Raw genomic sequence first — 17,722 nt, 5'->3', positions numbered from 1 at the left:
ATTGGGACACTTCCAAGGTTCATCAAGGTCACAATGAATCATCAAATATATGATGCAATACCAAACTTGAGAACCGGAAGTCGTAGAGACATAAGACTACCACCATTCAACTCAAGACAACTTGACCTTTCAAATATCACAAGGTCAAGGTCATAGTACACTTTGAAGGTCAAGGTAAAATTTCATCATGACCTGACATTGACCTCAAATTGAAGGTCTTGAAATACTGATCATTTTTGCAATTTATAGTAGGTTGATATCTGTTACCTTTAAAAAGATCTACACACAATACTATACTTTTAAGAATTATCTCGTCGTAACTTTTGAACAGACGGTCGGACAGTTTTGAGCTTAATGAATAAAATGTAGAGCATGTACAGAGGAACATTTTATACACAGTATGTATGCAGCAAACTCTTATCGTTTTCTTAATATGTAAGCTTGAAATTGCAGCGTAAATTTTTTTTGCACTCAGTGACCTTTGACTTTGGGTGCAAATAAAAGGTCACATGAATTAAAGATTATTGGTGAAGGTCCCAAGTCTCTACGACTTCCGGTTTTCGAAATACAATTTTTTAAAAATTGAGTAAAATTTTTCAAGGGAAATAACTCCTTGTAAGGGTTGATAACAAACTTATTGTTTATGTTTATTAACATTGCCATCTGTTCTTGTACATGCTGCCATTTTCAATTCGATTTTTTAAGAAAAATGCAAATAAAAGAAATTGCTTCAAGGGGATATAACTCTAAAAGGAGATGATGAAATCCTACGCAGCCTCATATGGTAATACATCATGATGAGATCTACATATTGTACAAATAAGGTCATGATATCTTTAAAAACAACGAAGGGGGGCCATGTTGAAAAAAAACAATAAAAGGAAGATAACTTCTAAAGGAGATGATGAAATCCTTAACAGGGTCATCTGGTAATACTTCATGATGAGGTCTATCGATGGTCCATATTTGGTCTTGATAACTCTAATAGAAACGAGGGGAGGGCAGGTCAAAAAAATGTTGGAAGAAAAAAAAGAAAAAAAAAAAAAGAAAAAAAAAACATTAGAAAAACAATAAGGTCTTTTCTAACGGAGTGGAAAGACCTTAATAAACACCTTCAAAATGTATAACAATAAGTAGAGGAAAAGTAGAACAAGTCATAATTAATTGAATACAAAGTTTGGCTAGTCATTGTAAAATTTTAGTTCAGTTTACAAAATAATAGTTTTCATATTTTCATGTTTTGCAAATAATATTTACTAACATAACAGTTTTCTTGTGCTGCGTACAATTTTTACATTGAGAACAAACTATTTTATAAATTACAGGCTACAGTCAAATGCTTGTCACTGCTAATTTTCTGTAACTTATATAAAATAAGGTGCTTAGTATTCTTACGGATATCAGGGACAAACCCGTCCTTTAACAAGTGTTACTTTTTATATGATTACCAAAATTTTGAGTTAAGATTGATTATCGATAATCAACATTATCTGTTAATGTACAATATGTTCCCCCAATACAAAAAAAGACGATTCGATTTCCCCCTTAAAATTTGAAAGTGACACTGAAATCGTTCCACGTAATATGCAAACAAAAAAGGTTTTGAACATAGAATTTAAACATGTCGAACATTATCTGACTGAAAAGACTGGGATAATAAATCAATTTACGCTATTCTATACATAAATTCGCACATAAGTGTATATTTCGATGATGTTTAGTGTAACGTTTATGGGTCGAGTAAATTCACTTTTCTATTCCAGTTTATTATGTGTAACAGGCTTTGTCCGTTCAGTTTTCGCGGGTATCGGGTTTCTTGTGCTAGAGATTGGTGTCTAGACTTGGATATATAATCCTAGAGCGGACAGTGTTTTGTTATCTTAGGGAACATTTTTGTACTGATAAGTTGTAACTCAAAATTCTTGTATTCTGTTTCCACGTTTGACTTTAATATTAATTTCTTTACATTAAATTTATGTTTCGGTTTTGATTCAAACATTTCTAAATCCATGTTTTTCGTTTCTGTTAAAAAGATAGAAGGAATTGTATACTAGTTATTTATTTCATGAATAAGTATTTCTAAGGCAGAAGCTATACCTTTCTGGTTACTATTTGTTTGTTGCATATAATATGAATTTTCACACTTCTAAGCGACTGGATACTAGGTTGAATATCATCTTTGAATTGTTAAATCTTGTCCTATGAAATAAAAAAGGAAGGCCAATACTGTGGATTCATTTATTTTCGTCGGTACCAATTTTCGTGGATTGAGGAAAACTTGCATTTTTGTGGATGTTTGATATCGGGGTTTTGACAAAGTCTGCTCAAATTCCTGAAGAAATTTTTTTAATCGTTGCATATTGGAATTCGTGGTTACCAGATAACCACGAAAGCCACAAAAATTGGTATCCAACGAATAATTATGAATCCACAGTATACAAAAAAAATAATTTCGTATGAGAATTACGAAGAAATAAAACAATCACATAATCTCTGGAAGTCTGGCATTTGTCAATTAAATCTGATTTTACATTAGAATTGAAAGATTAAAAGTCATACAGTTTAAGTTACTTTTTAAAAAAAGATAAGACGGATGAAATCATATCTGAAATTGTATATATAGTTCATAGCGCGTTTGCAATCATTCAATGTATTCTCTAAACTAATACCTGTATAAATGTAGTCGAACTTACATGACGATCTTACCATGTCTTGATTTGGACAACAATTGTTACATTTCGATGGACACATTAGTTTGTGTATAAAGCTAAAAAAAAAAAAAAAAAAACCCACGAAAATATGTACTTCATGAATAAAAGTACTATCACAGTATAAATAAGACATGTATCAACCTATCATACACTAGTAACGTAATATGTGCGTCTTATAAAGGTAGATGTTTGGCTAGCTTTAAAACCAGGTTTAATCCACCATTTTCTAAATAAGAAAATGCCTGTACCAAGTTAGGAATATGTCAGATGTTATCCATTCGTTTGATGTGTTTGAGCTTTTGATTCTGCCATATGATTAGGGACTTTCCTTTTTGAATTCTCCTCGGAGTTCAGTAACTTTGTGATTTTACTTTTTAGTAGATTTCATATTGTCTTGCATACATAGTATATATCGTTCAGAATTTAACATATACTTCACCAAATTATTACAATCAGCCTCTCATATCTCTTATAGAGTACCAGCTTGGTCATCCTAAAACACATTTTACCACAATTATTTTTAAAAGAATGTTCTTTTCCCAAAAGGAATCTTGGAAACATATGAGACCGATGGAGAAAAGTTTCAAGGTATAAAAAAGCAACAATAAACATTCAATATATATAGGCGTAGATCAAATTGAACACGAATTGATTAGTTTACAAGGCTACTTATTCAAATTTTAAAAGTGTTTAAGCATTTCAATTAGTAAAAGCTGACCAAAATTTAAACACAAGATAGAAAACAGAGCGAGACAGATATTAAACGCATCAGCAACGTACTCTTTCAATCTATGGACCTAATAAAAGACGCAGTAAAATTCGATTTTGTTGCACGTTTTGCTATAAGATAGGCTACACAAATTTTATATCGGCATATGATTTATCAAAAGGAGAGATACAAGTCTTATGACGCTAGCGCTAGTCTATCTAAATGTTGCTTGAATCTATTTATCTAAAGAATATTATTTATTGTTTAGAAACTATTCTAAGTGTTACAATCTCAATATCAATATGTTCTCATAGACACATTTAACAGTAATTCATCACATCTATTTATACCCGACTATGATCAACCCGTTAAATACCCAAGTTTCGTTATCACAATTAGTACTTACATCATTTTGCAGAAACAATAAATTACCTACTTTACCACTTAATCAAGTGTTCTTTGTATCTGACGAATAGAATAAATAAACAGTAAGTAGAATCAATATTATAATTACTTGTTTGTTTTCAGCTTTGGTGAAAGCTAAAGTTTATGTTTTCCATTTTTTACACTTACACGACATGAAATGCCTTTTTCCAAATATGTTGAATTTCAAAGTCGTAAGGAAATGCCTTTTAAAAAAGACACATTTACATAATTGTTTGCACGTTTTATGCCCCATTTCAGAAAATGCATGCAACAAGTCAGAAATATGAGAGTTATTTTCGAATCGTCTCGTATGTTGATGTACTGTTAATCAATTTTTTTCGCAGATACTTTTTTCGCGTTAAGCCCTTTCTAGCCAACTCTGCGTCGGCTTAGTTACGAGATTGTTAGAGATACTCGAAACAGTTGAATAAGGAACGATCCAAGTTTCACATATTTGCGATAATTACTATTTGCGTTATGTTTTTCTGCACCCGAAAGTAGCGAAAAAAAATTCTATTAGTTGGTTTACATTCGTCTAAAGATTGATTTTTTCAAAGAATTTTGTAGAGACAATTTAAATATATTGAGCATGACCGGTTAAAAAAACCGCCATAATACAGCAGCAGGTATACCTTATTGTATGATTTTGAACATGTTCTCATGTTATGGCAATATCCATAACTGTTAGCATGTTTAGTAGAAACATGTTGCTCTTTAACTTTATACTTGGTTTGATTTCTAACTAATTTTGACATGAGCGTCACTGAAGAGTCTTATGTAGACGAAACGCGCGTCCGGTGTATCAAATTATAAGCCTAGTACCATTGATAACTATTAAGTAAATCTGAAGTGTGATGGTAATATGTACTATTTGACTGTAATAATTAAAATTATTGAACAAGTTGAAAATTATGCAATTTCAGAGAATGCATTTCATTTTTCGAATTTGCCAGTACACAAAATAGAAATCAGACTCAGCAACACGAACCCCACCAAAACGTTGGGATGATCTCAGGTGCTGCGGAAGGATAAGCCGATCCTCCTCCACATGTGGCACCCGTCGTGTTGCTTAAGTTATTACAAACCCGATAAATATTCTAATTCAGTTGGTCACATACATGATAAGGGAATGGGATTTTTATTACGACATTAGGAACAAATCTGATATCATCTGTGAAACGGATTTTCAAAAACGGTCAACCAACTCGTGATGGCGTCCGTAAAATTTATGAAGGGATGATTTCAACATCACCATTTGGAACTCTTGATTTCATAGCTTCCTTGTGAGCAGCAGCCCTCTATCAAGGAAATCAAAATAGGAAATGCTAGCCCGCGATTATCGTATCAATTAGGAAATAGATACTCCGTATGTAGGCGCTGCTAGAATGTTGCTACATAAAAATGGAAAGTTTACAATTCGGAAGCTGAAATAATTACCTTTGTCGTAAAGTATATACATGAACTCTTAAGAAGAAAGAAAAGAAGTTAGATTATCATTTAGCTTTACTTTCCGTTATATACAAGTAGATGATGTTCTCTCACTGAAAATTACAAAATTTGATGACTATGTTAAAAGCGTCTATTCCATCGACATTGAGATAAGGGATACAACAAATAAGTCAAATCTGCCTTATATCTAGGCATTCATCTAGAAATTGACAATGAGGGTCGGTTGAAAACAAAACTATACGATGGAAGAGATGAGTTAAGCTGCCTAATGGTGAACTTTCAATATCTTTTTAGCAAAATCCCAACAGTTCCTGCATAAAGAGTATCCATCTGCCAGTTGAGGCTTGTATTCCCTGTCAAGGTCTACTCGATAGACGGTTTCTGCTTACAAGGACGATATCAAAGTAAGAGTTGAAAGTGGTGAAGTTGAAATCATCCCTTCGTTTATTAAACGGTCGCAATCACGAGTTGATTGACCGTTATGCAATATCTGTTTCACAGATGATACAATTCAGTCCACCGCTTTACGAATGTGACCTTCCGAATTAGACTTATTACCGAGGTTGTGCTGACATGAGAAAAACGACGTGTGGTTCATATGGAGTAGGGTCTGCCTACCTTTTCAAAGCACAAGAGATCACCCCGCGTTTTTGTGGGGTTTATGTCTTCAGTCTTTAGTTTGCTATGTTGTGTTTTGTGACTGTAGCACTTTTTCATCAATGTCGTTGTCAGTTTATTTTTGACTTATGATTTTGAATTTCCCTTTAGTATATTTCGCCTCTCTTTTATAGAATAATTCCTGTAAAAAAAATGCTGAAACTATCATTTTCCTCAAAATAAACGAAACAAACGACCAACTGGGCAAATTTGGAGAGAAAAATATTACCTGACAGACAAAAGAAAAAAAAAAGAAAAATTTGAACACATATTTTACTGTTTTCTATAACGCATTCTACATTCTTTCTTTGCATCATTTATGTGTGTTTGAGGGTAAATAATTGTTCATAAGGAAAATAAGTAATATTCATTATAAGATATTTACCCATGGGAGGAATTGGAATATTATTACATTAAAATACGTAAAGTCTGTTTAGACTTTATTGTTTAAAATCTACACCCAGAGGATTCAAATAATAATCGTATCTAGTACTTGGCTTTCAACAATCCCCCAAAAAAGGTATAATAGGTTTAGTTTACAATCGTATTATTCTTATCCTTCATTATTCAAATGGCATAGTTGGAAATCACTATTACTATTGTTGTAAGCCAAATTAGGATGTGATTATTATTATAATACGTTAGTTTGGTTTCCGTTCACTAGACCACATTGTTCAAAATCAATACCCAGACGAATTCAAAACATTTTTGGAACATGTATTCTAACAAAGAAATTCTAACAAGTATTTTTGTATATAACGAAATCAATGAATCAGCAATGTGTACAAACAATATTCATTCATCTTATCTTAAACAATTAGCATCGAAATGCATAGCGGTGTTTGGATACGTAAATGTGAATCCAAGGTCAAAATAAACATAGGAAATATTGTATAAACTTAAGGCAAATCATAAAGTATTCAATTGGAGGCATGTTCCTGGAAATAACAAAAATAAAAACAAACGATATATATATATAATTAAACAATGTGTAATAAATTATATTGTAATATATATTTTTATCATATACTTGTAGAAAATAATGGTATAATTGTACCCCTTGATAAAACTAATTTATACATATATTTATTCAATTAATTTGAAGAATTGTCTTAGCCGTGTGATATGACTTTTGTTATCAACTGCTTCCGGTATATATCAACTGTTTCCGGTTTATATCAACTGCTTCCGGTTATTATCGCATGCCTTTCTTTAACGTAATAGCAACGCATTTCGACGTCATTCTGCTAATCCCGGAAAATGAACCTCAGTGGTACATTTAAGTGAAAAACATAGCTAAGTAGAATAACAGAAGGAATGTTAGGAAACAGGAAAATATATTATTAAAAAACGCAAAACAAATAATACAATAAATAAATTTTATAAAGTTTTAAAAAAGTTTTCATGTCTGTATGGCTTCTGCTGAAGTATATGATAAAAAGAACATAACATGTCAGACTCCTTATCAGCCCATGGTCAAAATAATGACCTAGGGCTGATAAGGGGTCTGATATGAAAATTGCCATGTTATAATTTATATATATATCTGTATTGATAAGTTTACTAAGTGAGAAAGCAAATCAAAATGTGGAGCTATTCCCCTTATTAAATCTTGGTCAATAGGAATATAATGCGTTTCTTAAAGATAATATTATATAAACAAGTAAAGAAAAAAGCACTTCAATCTAAAAAAACACACAAAAACGGAATTACTAATATATGAATCAGCTACATACTTATAATTATGCTTAGTTGTAATCTGTTATAATTGTTTTCGGCATATGTTTATTAATACCAAAATGATATAATTTATGAAACCAAAACAAATCTTAATGCAAACATACAATCATATAAAAAGAGTACATAATCATAATTTATTACACATTGTATAGACTTAACTCGTACCGCTTTGTGCGCAAAGGGCGAATTACTCTATTTTAGACTGTATGACACAAATATGAATTATCATGATTTTTTTAAGAACAAGATTTATTATTAATGACTAATCACGAACATTATATTGATATTTTGTATCTTATGTTAAATTTCCCTCATGTATTCGTCCGAATACAAACATTCCTAATCTAACTACATGGATAAATAAGAGGCAGGTCAAAATGCAGGATTGGTTTGCTCACAGTAACTTATTATTTTCTTCGCAATGCAATATTTAATCAAGATATAACATTACAAACATCTCTTCACAAACTAGCTATTCTACACTTAATATCATTATGAAATAATGCAAATAATATACTATGCAGAATAGGTTATACTTAGAAGTAAATTTGAACACCTCTATACATGGTATTCAAGCATGAGACTTATATGTGACTATAGAACCTCACCAGTAATACCGCCTTTAAATCCAAAACTATCATACAGGCTTCGAGAAACACATATGCCGATATTGTCAATAACTGCAAAGAGAGTCGTGTAACAAATATATTCCAGTTCTGACAAATATGTTGAAGACGGATCAGATGTCGAGAATTCCATCGAGTTTGCAGACGATATTCCCCTGGTTCAATTTTGTTGTTGTTATGCTACAAAAAGAGTAATTTCTGGAATTGCTCTATATAATCTTAAATTTTTGACAAATTCTGAAGATTACACGTATAGCGTGGGATACAAGGAAAATGAAGTTGTGGTTATGTACAACGGAAAAAACTTACACAAAACAACGATAAATGGACTCACTCAGTTGACTGGGTTTCAGGCTAATATTAGCAAATTTCAGGCAAGCTGCAATCGTGAGGTAAACAGGCAATGAAAAACATGAAATCGTTAGATTTTGATGTACAAAATGATGTAATTCAAGAAAACAAGTATGATCAAAGTTATTAACCTTGAAATGCAACCACAACGTATTTTCTATATGCTGACATATAATAAACAATCTCGTTAAAGACTTGAATCACTATTTTGAATTTTTATAATTCTATATGTCAATTGTAGTATGTTTACGCTTGGATTTTTTAACTAAAAAGATATCAAAGTTTCTAAGGTTCATTTGTTAACAAACAGAATGCAAATAACCTGTTACATTCGACTTAATGCGGACAGATTTAATGAAACATATGATACTATTTAAATGGGTGTCGTTTGAATGATGTCAAAATGGGCGTTATGCAAAAGAGGGCCGAAAGATACCAGAGTGATAGTCAAAACTCATAAATCGAAAATAAACTGACAACGCCATGGCTAAAAATGAAAAAGACAAACAGACAAACAATAGTACATATGACACAACGTATAAAACTAGACAATATTCAAAATTCAGACATATGTGGGATCTCATGAACCTATAAAAAGCTTAACATACTAAAAATTCAGAGAACGAAATTCAATGAAATATACCAGATGTATAATCATTATCTATCTCTTTGAAAAGAAAAGACCAAAGAAAAAATAAGTTTAATTTGCAATGTTTGGATTTATTAATGACAATACATCATTTCAACACCATATTTTGATACACTGTAAACGCTCTAAGTGTTTGTATTAACTATAACTTATAATGTCAAAGCCTGTCTTTTTCTTGTGTAATTAACAACAAAAAGTACATAACAAATGCATAAATCATCAAACAGAGAGATGCTTGTCTGATTTATTTCGAGACAAAATCTCTGTTAAGTGTTCATTGTTTTACAAAGTTCATTTATGTAAAACATTGTCACAGGTCATGCAAAATCAAACTTGTTCAAAATTTAAAATTCACATGTTTATAAAATTTCACTCCAAAAAACAATTGATCTCTTATTTAATATATACAAAAGGAAAAGGACAATGTTACGTGCTTACAAACTCAAATCAAATAAAAGAACATGTTATTTGTAGGTTAACTAGATAAATTCTCTTTTTTTTTTCTTTTTTTTATAAATACTGTGGATTCATTTATTTTCGTTGGTACCAATTTTCGTGGATTGGGGAAATCTTAAATTTTCGTGGTTATTTGATTTCGTGATTTTGCAAACGTCTGCATAGATTCTTATTGAAAATTTGTAATTCGTTGTGCATTGAAATTCGTGGTTCCTGGGTTACCACGAAATCCACTAATAATGGTATCCAACGAATAATAATGAATCCACAGTATGTACTTTTACAATCTTTATTATCAGGTGTGTCTTCGTGACAGAAAATTCATCAGGGAGCATACATATCTTCTATGTTAACCTTAACATTGTCCTGACATTTTCGATTTGGTTTTTGTATTAAACAACTACTTACCCTTGCTATTTTAAATCGGCTTTTAAATAGTTTATCTTTCTATTTTTCCTCGACAGATGAACTCACAATCAGATATGCGCATGTCAAGGAAATGTATTTTATATGGACTAAAGATGGAAATGATTAAAGATAAAATTATTTATGTATCGTCATCCATTTGCGTTTTTCCCATTGTTGAATGCTATATGGTTGCCTATAATTGCTAACTTCACGTCATTTGAACTTTGTGGATAAATGTCTCACCGGCATCGTGCGTTCTTCGATCTTTAGATACAAGTATATTTGTATGATCTCTAATGTTTCCGAATGTTACATTTTGGCTGAGTGTGGTTTCATGGCAGATGTTAAGTGCATAGCAGCAGGACGCACTAACCTTGTAACAATATATTTTTTTCATTGATTTAAGTTAAGATATTATTTCTTCTGATTAGATAAGACTCATCTCAAGTCCATTTCTTTTACATGTGGATGAAAAATTAAAGTCCCAAAAACATTAACTATGCAGTAAAGAATTTCACATCCTTGAAGTGTTTGTTATGACGATAAATGTTCACTTCTGTTCTTGTACTATATACAACAAATTATTTATTTTGTGAAAAAAAACCATTTCCGTACTGCGTATATATCTTACAACAAAATTATTTTTATTAACCTGTGTATTTATCTATTTGGCGGTATTTTGATCAAAGTTATGGTTGTCTTTCTTATATTTATTTACATCACACTCTATTTTTTATCAATTTTTGTAATAACATTCTGTCATAAGATCAAATTTATTCGTTTAGCGACTGTTCACTTGTTTTTGTTTATATGTCATTTGATGGAGTTGAGACATTTCAATTGATATTTTATAGTGTGTCTTTCTATATATTAGTATGTTTTGATGTTATACTATTGTTTCAAGTTAGGGTGGAGGTTGGCACCTGTTAAATAAAGGCAACAGTAGTATACCGCTGTTCGAAATTCATAAATCGATTGAGAAAAAAACAAATCCTGGTTACAAACTAAAACTGAGGGAAACACATCAAATATAATAGGAGAACTACGACACAACAGAAACACTACACTAAAATGTAACACACACAGAAACGAACTATAATATAAAAATGGCCATTTTCCTGACTTGGTACATTGTACAGGACATTTTAAGGAAAAAATGAATAACTTTCTTGAAATCTCCTTTCGTTAGAGGAACTTTTTCACCTGTCACGACTCCATCAAATCAAAAAATAATCATTTGGGTTACTTTAAATACATAACGTAAGAATGATTAATAATATTAGTTACATGGTGTGTTAGTGACCTAATACGATATATATATATGGAATTTACTAATCCCATATATATCGTATTAGGTCACTAGCACACCGTGTAACGAATTTATCTTACCGACTATCTTCACATGTGGTATTTTGACTAGCGGCCTTTCAAAGTGATCAAGTCTTCAATACTTAATAATCTAAAAGATCCTACAAGATCCTACTTCCATTTGTCTATACAGAAAACAAATGGCAACAACTTTTTAGCTTTAAATTTTTTTTATGAATTTATTTCAATCGTTCATTATATGTGTCAATTTCTTCGTCTGTTGAATCCTTTCAGATTTCCTTTAGAGTCCTTTAACCAATCATATCTCTATAAATATATAGGAGGTAAGATAAGTGATAGTACAAGAGGTATCAAGATTTTACATAAAAACTAATCAACTTCCTGTTGATACCATTTATAAAACATAGGAGAAAGTCAAGTATATACAACCTGCACATTTACCTAAGCTATTAAATTCAAAAACACTCGTGTTTTATACAAAGAGTTTATTCACACGTTTTAAAATCAACCGGTATGTAGATTTCGGGGTGATTAACTGAAATCTGACCATGTAAAGCAGTTTTTAATCGTATATCATAGTTCAAATGTAAAGCAGATATCGTTGTGATGCATGATCTAATGGATACATTAACAATCTGGACACTTAGTGCAGCAGGGTAACTCATAAACATTCAAAATTTAGACATTCGACCTAAAACTGCCTTTTTAGAGTTTTTGGTCACACTATACTACTTGTATTCGAAAGATACTTTAAATGTATCAACAGCTTTTACAAATTTATTTTTCACCAAACTTTATAACTATTCTTTTGGGTACAGCTGTTGCTCATATATAAATCTTATTGACAAGATCTCAAAATGAGACTTTTTGATTTTTGATTTTGTTTTAAGCCCTAATGCCAATATGTTATTCGTTTCAAGAATATAAATACTAATATCAGACAGACGAATTTCTATTCTATATTTCACGGACGGAAAAAGGTATGAGCATACATTCTCCGCTTAATTAATTAACAACAATATAAACAAAAGAAATATTCATTTGACCAAATAGGTCAAATTTCCGAAATTTTCCATCCAGGTAGAACATTTGACAGATGCAGACGGCTCAAATCTTTCCATTGCAGTTACACCCCTCATTTTAAGAATCGACTAAGCTCTCCATCAGGGTATTTATACTTAATTATTAAAAAATCCATCAGCCGAGGGAATTTATATTAAAAAACATGCTTTAAAAAATAGGGGTTCTCTCCACTTCCGTGAAACGTATCATTTGATTTATTATATGATATTTGTAATTTTTTCTAAATACCCCTTCACCATCGATTCGACTCGTCTGCATATTATGTGACAATCTGGCCGATCGAAAGTGTTAGAGGCCACACTGTGTAAAGCTATACGAAATGCATGCACCAATGGGACAGGGTAATTGCTGAACAAGGTGTGTTTACATACATATTCTTTCTTTTGATATTTTTTTTTAATTTATGTTCAATGCTATTGTCTACAAATAAATAAATAAATATTTATTTTATTATAGTGTCACATATTGATTGACAAATATTTACAAATCACAGTATTCAATAAAACAATCAATATCTGGTCATAAATTTGACTTATGAGACACTTAACACATGCTATGTACATATTAATATAGTTTCACGGTAAAATTCATAAATTTATCATTGAAAGAGTTAAAACATATTTATGCATTTAAAAGCATATATACTTGAGCAAAAAATAAAAATCTGAAATTAATGTTGTTTAAAAAAGTATGAAAATAAATAAAAAAAGAATAAAATATATATATTTTAAGTTTTAAAATAATTTTATCCAAAAATTAACAATTAACATATTTAATTGTCTTATCATAAATTAATCACAGTGACTTTAAAATCATAAAATAGACAGTTACAACTAGTATGTTATTAGTAATAATTAAGAAAATAATTTTCGTCTCATAAAACTCTTGTGTAAACATTTGCTTAAACATTTTTGAATATCAGAACATTTCATTATTTCAACAAGTTTAACATCATCATTTAACTTTGAGAAATTGTCAATATATTTTGAACATTCGAACAACAATTCAAACCTTATGTCATCATATAAGGAGCATTTTAAAAGAAAATATTTTTCAGATTACATGTTAAACTGTTACTGTTGTTGTAATAGTGGCAATTATTAGATTATGATCATCATACGGTTTGGCTGCGGATGTCTCTAGAGTATTGTACATATATTAATTATGATAACAAACAAGATTAGATAAGATAAGATAAGATATTTTTATTCCAATAAAAGAGTTCATGAAGAGCAAAGTAATGTATTACAATGATTTTGATAATTGACACAATAATGTTGATATAAATCATATATAGATATGAATATAATCATCTCAATTCTAAGACGTTAAACCACAGCCAGACCAGAGCCACACGTATTAGTAAAAAAAAGCATAACAATTATATATAATATAACTAACAGGCAAATATTCTCAACAGGTTAAATAAAAACATATCTGTACTATATTGATAGCTTTCTCAGTTGAAAACATTTATTAATATAAATTGCAATAATTTTCAATACCTCTAGGTTTTCTTGAATAAAAAGCCAATTAAATTTGACGGGTGAGTGCAATTACGAGTGGGTGGATCCAGCCATTTCTTAAAGGGGGTTCCAACGAAGGAGAAAGGGGGGCCCAACCCTTCCCCTCCCTAATCCGCCACTGAGGTGGACATGATTCTTGAATCGATGCTTGGGAATTAGTAGGAGTAAGGTTAGAGGGAATTTGGAGTCGGGTAGGAACTAGGTGACGAGGGTAGTAAAATAGAAAAATTCTATGCTTCATAAAGAAAAGTAAGGGTGATGGCATGTTCACTCCTCAATTACAGGGACGGGAACCAGACGAAGAGGATCCATAGTGTATTGTACATATACCAATTATGATTTCAAATTCGAGTGGGTGTATCCAGCCAATTTTTAAAGGGGTTTCCCAACACTGGAGAAAAGGGGGGTTCCAACCCTCGGACCTTCCCCTCCCTAATCCGCTCCTGAGGTGGACATGATTTTTTAATCGAGGCTTGGGAATGAGTGGGAGTTAGGTTAGAGGTAATTGGGAGTCGGGCGTAAACCAGGTGACAAGGGTAGTAAAATAGAAAATTTCTTTGCTTCACCAAAAAAGTAAAGAGGGATGGAAGAGGGAACTACCCCATGTTCACGCCTCAATTACAGGAACGGGAACCATATGAAGAGGGTAGAAAACAAGGGATAATATATGCCTCACTGACAAAATTGTAAGGGAGAGAGAAGTGGGAATCATCCCATGTTCACTTTCTCGATTACAGGGGTTAGTGTATTAAGTCACTAAACGAATTGAAGAATTAAGTCACTAACTTGATGAATTAAGTCACTAACTTGATGAATTGAAGAATTAAGTCACTAAATTGATTTAAGAATTCTTTTTTTAATGTTTTTCACAATTTCGTTACCCCAAATTTAACAGTTTTATTGATAGCAGTACTTTTACCTCTCAACCAAACATCACTCAAACTATTATTGAGTTAATTGATTGAAGATTCCAGCTGTATACATTTTTATACGCCTGTGTTTTAAAACGGAACAAATTATGGTATACCGTTGTCTGTCTGACATCATCAGGTGGTACAATAACTACAATCTGCTGTCACCATTTCACAAGACACTTTGGTGAATTGTTTATAAATAAATATCTATTGATGTAAGCTCCCTCTCGATTTTTAGAAATTTCAGATTTAATGTTTTGGATAAAAAGAGGTGGGGTTGCAGTTTTCAGACTATAGCTTAAAAATACTTTCACAAATTCCTATGACACTTTGGTGAATAGTTTAAATCTACTGATTTTTATTTTTATAAACTTCAGATTTTACGTCTGAATCATTTATTGGAGTTTATAAAAAGGGGTATTTCCACGTATTCGACATATAGCTTAGTTTCCTTTTAACCCTTAAAATGTAATACACACAGAAACGAACTATAATATAACAATGGCCATTTTCCTGACTTGGTACAGGACATTTTAATAAAAAAAAAATGGTGACGCTCTGATGAAAAAAGTTCGAAAGCCAAAAAAAAAAAAGTACAAAGTTGAAGTAAAAAAGGGATAATTTTATGCTTCACCAAAAAAATATTAAGGGGGAGGGAACTGGAAATTACCCAATGTTAATCCCTCAATTATAGGAGCGAGAACCAGATGAAGAGGGATCCAATGGATATTAATACAGAAACCGTTCTTTTGTTTTGTTGTAAAAATGAAACAGTACTTCTCTATAAGCCCTGAAACCACATTTACAGGAAGCCGTACATGCAATACCCTGAATCCCTGACACATTATTTAAATAAATAGACATCACTGCAGTATATTAGTGCAAAACAATAATGTACTTTGTAATCAATGAATTTAACTTTACAAAATTAACTAATTGCAATCTTTATATTTGCTTTAAATATGCATGATATATTTGCGACTGTACATCAAGCAGTCAACAACCAAGATTTAATTTATGTGTTGCAAATTATTATGTTTAATATAAACAACTGACTTTGAACAAACCAATGCTAATAAATTACCACTTAATCAATAGTTAGAGCACTGAGAAAACTTGCACTAGTCTAGTAAAAACTGGCGAGATGATAATACGGGTGTCATTCGGTTTATCGAGATAAATGATCGTGAAAGAATACCTAAAGGTGGTCAAGTATTGCAATTGGATCGTGAAAGCTCTGGTACCGGATCGTGAATTCAATCTTATCGAGAAGACATATGCAAGGTCAATTACTAATCTAATTTAATCAATTACACGGACATATTTACAACAAAATAAAACTGAGAGCCGTGGTGTAGTGGTTAGTGCTTTGGACTACTAACACAAAGGTTCCTGGTTCCATTCCCGATCCGGGATGAACATTTTAGGGACTGAATTTTCGGCTCTCCCTTGACACCATTTGCGAGTATAGTCTTGAAGAAACGATGATTGTCCGTCGAAAGAGGACGATAATGGCTGACCCGTGTTAAGAGAGAGCCATATCTCTTGCACGTTAAAGAAACCCTTGTAGATTTCGAAAAAGAGCATGCTAATGGCACTACAAGGCAGCACTCGCACCCGCAAAGTGGAAAGGGATTAATATAAGTTGCAAAACTTGTTTCCCAATCCACTATAAATAAATATGTTTAAACAAAAATAAAACAGTCTGTCAAAATGGTTCAATATTATGATCAGAATGTGAGAAAATCCAGGTGTAAAAGTTACACACCATTATACCGACAGCCCATTGTTCCAACAGCCCATTGGTCCGACAACCCATTAGTCCGACAACCAAATATTCCGGCACCTATCAAGTATCAGCGTATCAGGGTAAAATAAAAATGTTCAGACTGTCTGTATTATTACGTATATGTTAACACATGACATGGGTAAAATCTCTTTGTTCTTACTGTGCTATAATCTAGATAATGCACAGCATTAACTACCTCAGATATACTGCACAGTTCAAAAGTTCTCTGACCTTTAGGGCTAACCCTGGATTTTGAAAGGTGTATAATTCCATAAAATTAAAAATATATCACCGAGTGTAGCAAGACTAAAACAATTTTTGACTATTTTATGCTAAAACATGATATGTTTTCAAATCAAAGAGCATAAAATAAAATATTTAATAATATCAATGTAAATATTAAATCAGTGTTTCAGTCAAACCGGATAAAAATTATTTTTTGTAACTTTTGCCAAAAAAAGGGATGTATTTTAGAATATACAAATAAATAAAATCTGATTTAGATTAGTTATGTGCTCAATGGAATTTATTTACGACTGATAAGATAAGTATGCCTTTTTTGTGACTAGGATCGAATTTGACAAGGATCATATTTAAGAACTGTCAGAATAATCTGTCATAGAACTGTTCTAAACTATCCTAGAGCAGTTCTACCCTAGAACTGTCTAAGTAGAACTATCAGAATCAGTTCTAGGGTAGAACTGTCTAAAACTGTTCTAGGTAGAACTGTCCAAAAACAGTTCTAGTCGTAGAACTGTCCAAAACAGTTCTAGTCGTAGAACTGTTAGCAGAACTGACCAAATCAGTTCTAACCGTAGAACTGTCAGCAGAATTCGAATTACGTTATACAGGGAATTATTTGTACAGATTTTCATCAAACTATTTTTAACAAATTCGGC

The 17,722-nt window shown here is 31.6% G+C and overlaps 3 protein-coding genes across 6 annotated transcripts in view; 1 reads left to right on the top strand and 2 right to left on the bottom strand.

The window, feature by feature from the left end:
- The window catches only part of LOC127724368 (fibrinogen-like protein A), a 432,225-nt gene that overhangs the window by 163,443 nt on the left and 251,060 nt on the right, over positions 1 to 17,722 (bottom strand). The window lies entirely within an intron of this gene.
- The window catches only part of LOC127724364 (feline leukemia virus subgroup C receptor-related protein 2-like), a 227,425-nt gene that overhangs the window by 132,430 nt on the left and 77,273 nt on the right, over positions 1 to 17,722 (top strand). The gene's annotated exons all lie outside the window — the stretch shown is intronic.
- The window catches only part of LOC127724370 (fibrinogen-like protein A), a 162,584-nt gene that overhangs the window by 103,845 nt on the left and 41,017 nt on the right, over positions 1 to 17,722 (bottom strand). The gene's annotated exons all lie outside the window — the stretch shown is intronic.

This window comes from Mytilus californianus, unplaced genomic scaffold, assembly GCF_021869535.1.
Source record: "Mytilus californianus isolate M0D057914Y unplaced genomic scaffold, xbMytCali1.0.p SCAF_14, whole genome shotgun sequence".
Classification (NCBI taxonomy): Eukaryota; Metazoa; Mollusca; class Bivalvia; order Mytilida; family Mytilidae; genus Mytilus; species Mytilus californianus.
Note: the sequence above shows the minus strand (reverse complement) of the source record. Positions and strands in the feature narration are given on the sequence as shown.